The sequence below is a fragment of the Gekko japonicus genome, unplaced genomic scaffold, assembly GCF_001447785.1.
Source record: "Gekko japonicus isolate JY-2015 unplaced genomic scaffold, Gekko_japonicus_V1.1 scaffold48, whole genome shotgun sequence".
Classification (NCBI taxonomy): domain Eukaryota; kingdom Metazoa; phylum Chordata; class Lepidosauria; order Squamata; family Gekkonidae; genus Gekko; species Gekko japonicus.
Window position 1 is genome coordinate 1,822,752 of NW_015174273.1, and position 6,914 is coordinate 1,829,665.

Sequence of the window (6,914 nt, forward strand, 5' to 3'; positions counted from 1 at the left end):
GAGAGCCAGTTTGGTGTAGCTGTTAAGTGTGCGGACTCTAATCTGGGAGAACCGGGTTTGATTCCCCACTCCTCCGCTTGCACCTGGCTGGATGACCTTGGGTCAGTCACAAGCTCTGGCACAGCTGTCCTTGAAAAAGAGCAGTTTGTGTCAGAGTTCTCTCAGCCCCACCCACCCCACAGGGTGTCTGTTGTGGGGAGGGGAAGGGAAAGGAGTTTGTAAGCTGCTCTGAGACTCCAAGTGAAGGGCGGGGTATAAATCCAATCTCTTCTTCTTCTCTCCCCCCCCCCCTCTCTCTCTCACACACACACACACACACACACACCCCTCCAAGCCTGGCTTCCTTCCAGAAATGGCCTAATACATTTTTATTCAAGTGGGCTTTAGATAGCCAGGGACAGGAAGAGACTAAAGTGGTTTAATCATTGTCATTAGGCTTTTTTAAAAAAATATTCTTTGTTTATTGTTACCTATCTCGAGGCCTTACAGAAAAGCAAGCAATAAATCAAACACACAAAAAGAAGGATGCTCTTAGTTTGTGCAGGAATACTATTTTGCATATTGTTTTTCAGTAATAAATGAGCAAACGTTTTTAACAAAAAGCACAGACCGAGGATAGTCTACGTCTTTGGAATTTAGAATCTGAGGAATACAATTATGGTTTTAAGTAGTTGGGGTCTGTGGCTTGTGATTGTACTATTTTATTCTTGTACCACTGATCAATTGGCTGTAATAAATTTGAATTTGAATTCTATTTTGCTAATTTTGCAGCCATCTATGGGGCAGCGTCAAGCAATGCTGCCTCTCGTCCCGGTCCACCGGCCCCGGGACGATCCTTCACACCCCCAGAGGCATACCCACACCCCAACTCACCCCAGGAACGGCAGACGAGCCGGGGAGGATCAACAGCACAACCCCCACAAAGGACGCGGCACGATGGGGTGACTCCCGAGAGCCCAGGCAAGACGGACATCGCTGGCAGGGCAAGACCCACCCAGGGAACCCCGTGGAGCCCCTCCCTTAAGAGGCGCAACTCAGGCCCCACTGGGCGAAAACAGAAGCCGGCCGCGGCACCCAGCGGTGCCAGCAGCGCAGCCCCGGGCCGAGAAGACCACTGCCAACCCACCACTGACCACACCCCAGACGCCCGAGGAGCGTCCTGGCCTATGAACGAGGGCGGGGCCGGATGGGAGAGGAGGGAGGCAGGGAAGATGGGCAGCGCTGGCAGGGGAGCGTGGGGAATAAAAAGAGGGGCTCTTGGAGAGGACCAGGGAGGAAGAACGTGAGAAGGAGACACTACGCACGACGGCTAGAGAGAGAGAGCTAGGGCGAGTGATCTCCATCTTACGGGACAGAGGAACCTGAGGGGTGCTGCTAACCCCGTTCCCTGCCGTTCTGAGGTCCTATCGCGGCTCCCTTTTGTGACTCCACCCCGACTGCCAGCGCAACCCAGCCCGATGCCATGGCTACCGGTGGGACCCCCTCCCCGGCACCCAGGAGAGGCCCGTCACACCTCTAAGCTGTGGAGTCCTGTTGTGAGCAACAATTCTACTTTCTGAGCTACTGGCATTAATGTTGTGAGCATAAAGTTGTGGTTTGGCTACTGCATAAATTAGTTTGCTCTGGAGCCATCCTTTTTGAGCTAAGACAAAAATGTATGAGAGGTTAAAAAACTGTGAGCTAGCTCACACTAACTCAGAGGGAACACTGGCGTCAAGGGAACTTTGTCAAGAGCTGGCAGGAATACGTGAGCCCATTAAAAACATCCGCAAACACTTCAGAGAGAGATTTCGTCACTTCGCGAAATATTTCCCCATTTCTGAGAAAGAAGGTAAGAAGAAGCTGAACACGTTAGCTCTGAAAAGCAACCTGATCCCTCAACAAAGAAAGGAAGAGACAATGGGTATTGTTAAATATTTATTCTGAAACGCCGATGCACTACACATTGGGAGACATCACTCTTCCACAGGGGCATTTTCCATATGATTCAGCCCCAAGGTGCGTCTGAGAGCCAGGGCTGAACCACAGCGATCCATCAATTGGGCAAATGATGCCCCTGAGGAAGAACAATTGCTCGAAACTCAAGAGTCCCAGGATAAATATTTAACTGCATGTCTGTCTGCTTCCTTTCTTATTTTCGTCAGCGGGATCCTGACCGCCCCTTTGCTTCCTTCTGAAGCGACCGATCCAAATGGTTGGGGGCTTTGCGAGAGCAGCCAAGAACTTGCTGTTCCCAAACCAGAACAAGTTTTGACACAGACAGGTGTTCTTGGCAATTTAATCACTTCTGTTGAGGGGGCCTGCTGGAGCTGATGTAGTCTAATAAATTTAAACATCTCTATTAAGGAGTTGCTTGTATCAAGGCAAGCATCACAAAAGGGATTGGGTGGGTAGAATATGGAGAGGAGGTGGGGATGCAAATCCATAGAGCGGGGGTGAGGCGGGGGGGCCCAGTAGACGGCACCGTGGAGGAGGCTGGCAGAATGATGCTGATGCACAAAGACTTGGGGAAGTCTCAAAACTTGGCAAAACCTCACAAACTGGGGAAGGGGAGAGGTTTCCCTGCTACCTAATTGCCTTTGTAGTGCATGGGTAGGCCCGACCCGATGCATGAGAGGGAAACACACAGGAGGTTATGAAGACAGAGCAGCTTAGCCAGTGGAAAGCCATCCTCTCTGTGCCTTGCTTGTGAGTTTCCACTAGGCTTGCCAAGTCCCCCCGGGGGGCGGGGGAACCCCCGCCCCAGAGGCCTGTTCCCTGCCGTCGGCAGATCGGGCCCCGGGGGGAACCCCACCCCCAAAGCACGGGACGTGCACATCACCCAGAAGTGACGCAACCACGCCGGGCACGCTGGAGGCGGGGCCACGGTCATCTGAGGGAAAACTCTATGGTTTCCCCTCGGATGGTCGTGGCCCCGCCCCAGTGTGCCCGGCATGGTCGCGCCACGTCTGGGTGACATGGTTGCGGCGCGTGCGCGCTTTGCACACACGTGCGCACTCCTGGAGTGGCACTGGAGTCCCCCGCTCCAGCGCCGATGCGACTTGGCAACCCTAGTTTCCACAGTTATACAGTAGAGTGACCCAGCACGGGACACAATGAACTTTGGGCCTAAAAAAGCCAGCTGAAACAGAAGTCCAGTGGTACCTTCATGAACTTCATGAAACAGAACTCCAGCAGCACCTTCATGAACTTTTGTGGGTCACCGTGAGTCACAAAAGCTGATATAGACATAAATGTTGTTAGTCTTTAAAGGTGCCACTGGAATTTTGTTTAGGGTCGCCAGGTCCCCTTGTTGTGCTGGCAGGGGGATTTGGGGGGCATTCTGGAACATCTCCAACATGATAGTGTCACCTGGCAATGCTCTGGTTTTGGGGCAAAACTCTATGGTAAAACCAGCTTTGAACCAAAGAGTTTTGTTCTCAAACCAGAGCATTGTCACGTGATGTCCCTAACATGATGACTTCACTTCTATTGTTTGTCAAAGAAGTCCCAAAGAGGCTTACAATCACCTTTCCCTTCCTGTTCCCACAACAGACACTCTGTGAGGTAGTTGGGGCTGAGAGAGTTCTAAGGGAACTGTGACTGGCCCAAGGTCACCAAGCAGGCTTCATCTGGAGGAGTGGGGAATCAAACTCGTTTCTCCCAGATTAGAGGCCGCCACTCTTAGCCACTACACTGTGCTGGCAAGATCCTCCATTTTCTTCAGCTTTATGATGCAATGCAGACAATCAGATGTGGTTATTATACGATGTAAAGTCAAAGCCGCTGAAGAGTAATGGCAGTACTTCATGAACTGGCATATACTTCTGAGCCCTTTCCTGTGGTCACCAAAAGGGAGAGTACTTTTTGATAGTGACCAAAATGTTTATGAAAGGCAGTTTAGGCCCATCCTATACAGCAGGGATTGCCAATATTTTTGATAGGGGTGCCAACCCCCTGGTGGGGGCAGGAGATCCCCTGCTCCAAGTTCTTGTCACTCACCACTGCTCTGAGTGGTGGCGGGAGAAAAATTAAGAGGAAAAAAAAAATCACCTTTCTGTACTTACCAGAAATTCGTACAGGAAGTAACAAAGGGTTCCTCTAGGAATCACTGGAAACTCTACGGTTTTCAAGACCCTATGGATTGACAGGACATCCTCTCAGCACTGCCGCTATAATAGGATATGTTCCCCTGCATATTTTGACATAATTTTAGTGGGAAACATTACTCTTTTCATGACGACACTTCTTGAACTAAGCAAAGGGATCTTCTTGTGGTGCCTCTGCCAGCCCCTGGAACTCAGCACTGGTCTTCAAGTAACATCACAATATAAACAAACTCCAGCAGAGGATTGGTTAACAGAAGCACAGTAGCAGCCTGTGCTGTGAGCAGCCCAGATATTAAAACCAATATTTGAAATTTCCAGACATAGCTTTTAGGATTCTACTCCTGCCTATGACATTTCCAGCTGCATCTTAATCAATACTAAAATGGGGGGGGGGGAGATCAAGATTGAAATGAAATTGCCATGGCTCCTTTTATTTCTTTCCCTCAGAATTGGCTGTACAGTGGATGCGTCTCCCCACTCTTCCTTCAAAAATCACATAGGCTGCAGTCTGCACTTTCACCACCAGATGTCACTATGGTGTTGGACATCACGCTGGACGTTAGGCCAAGCCACAGGTCCTTTGATCGGTCAGACTGGTTTTTAGGGTTGTCAGTAGCATTCGTGGACTGATAGTCCAAATCCTTCCACCTCACCGAGGACTCGAATACAACTCTGTGCGCTAAAGAAGTCCCCGTATATAACAATGCATACAAAATAGCATGTCTGACTTCCCTTATCCTTGACTGAACACCCTTCCTTGCTAACTGACGATGGAATATTCCAGAGCAATCTGGATGGTGGGTCATTGGCTCCGCTCACGTGTAACTTTAGGAGGAAGGTCACGGACCCATGAGTTACTTTAGACTGGAATTCCTTCTCTCCCTGTCAAGGAAGTCTTTCACTGAAAGTCACAAGAGGGTTAAGGAAGCTGGCAGGGCTTGTGCGGTCTGCTTTTATCTCCTCTGTGAATAAACAGCCGGCTTAGATTTCCTGAGCTATCGATACAGCACCTTCCGTATGGCCAAAGGAGAGGATTTGCAGATGGGACACCGTTCTTTAAAATCGTTTCTATAGCGGCAGCGCTGGCAATGGCTTCAATCTGTGCCTCCTGGTCCCATGCACATTTGCACATTTATTTATATCCCGCCTTATCTCCTCAGACTCAAGGTGACTAACAGGACAACACCGGGCTGCAGGGACAAAAAGCATTACAGTCCAATTAACAGGCTCCAAAATGCACAGATTAAAACAGAGCAAAATTAAATAAAGGATAGATTTAGGGTTGCCAGCAGTGCCTGGACAAACACCTGGAGATTTTGAGGGCGCCGGTGCCTGGGGAGGATGGAGTTTAGGGAAGTGACATCACTTCCATGAAACACTCTAGGAATTTCCTCTGATCTCTATGGTATAGATCACATAGGGGATTTCCCAGAGCATCAGAATAGATGCAATTTTCCAGCAATTCCCCCCCCCCCTTCTCAATTTCTCAAGGATGAAGCACTGGAGCCGAGGCAGGGCAGGTAAAACCACACAGATTTGAACAATGCAGAACTGGTGGAGGTGGCAGCTGTATAAGCTCTAGACCTTTGAAAGAGGAGGAGGATGACTCTATCCCCTTCCCCCAAGGCAGAGAATCTGCCCCTATTCCCAGAAACATGAGAGAGGCTCGCCCTTTGTCCTTACCGGGGACTTTTGGGCCTCTAAGGATGCTCTTGCAGAGCTCCAAGGACCAGACTCCAGTCTGATAATGACTGGCTTAGTGCAAAACTTGTGATGCGCTAGTTGCTAGATGCAAGGAGCTCTTTTGGGGATCCCACTGTTACAGTCCCAAATTCTTCTACTTGCCACACCACCTTATTTATTTGTTTGTTTAGTTCATTTAAACTTTGCCTTTCTCACCACTGGGGACCCAAAGCAACTGATGTGGTTTTCCCCTGTTCCACTGGAACAGATAAAGCTACTTTATACTGAGTGAGACCACTGGTCCAACAAGGCCAATACCGTCCACTCTTACTCACTGCAGCCGCTGAGGATCTCAGCTATAGGCCTTTCCCATCACCCACTACCTGATTTTAAAAATTGGATATGCTGGGGATTGAACCTGGGACCTTCTGCATGTAAAGCAGATGCTCTTCTACTGAGTCAGGGCTCATCCCTGTGCGATGTGCAGAAGAACGTATCTTCAGAGCATGCCCATAGCTACGGTGGGGCTTTTGGGGGGCTCCGCCCCCTTGTTTAAAGGCACAGCCCCACAAGATGCCTCCTTAAAAACTTTTAAAAGCATTTTAAAAAGGCATGCATCCCCATGCCGCACCGAGTAGAAAGCAGCAGTGTGCAAACTGCACAGCAGAGGAAGGGGGGGAAGTCACGGGGCACTGCCGCTGCTCGCTTTGGCCATGCCCTTGCTGCGTGTTGGGGCTTTGGAGCGTGTCAAAGAGCACCGCAGAGACCAACAAGTGCTGCTGCCCCCCCACCTCAGAGCCTGGCTGAAAGGTGCTGGGCTCTGCATGACTTCCTGGGGTACTAGTGGGGCTCTCGGGGGAGATGCCTCCTCCTTTCTAGGATGACTCTGTGCTGCCTGCTGATGCACTGGCAGAAGCGCCGCCCCGTCCTGGCTTTGAGATCAGAGGGAAGGGCTGAGCGGGGACAGATGCTCCCCACACCTCCCTGCTGGGTGCCTGCAAATGGCGGGCCTGGCTCTCAGTGATTCCCAGTCCATCCAGTATTGTGTATGCCTAGCTCTGACAGCCCTCACAACTCACCACAGCTCTCCCCCAAGCTCCAAGCCCCCCCCCCATGTCTCTCTTTGGTGTTCATTATTTAATT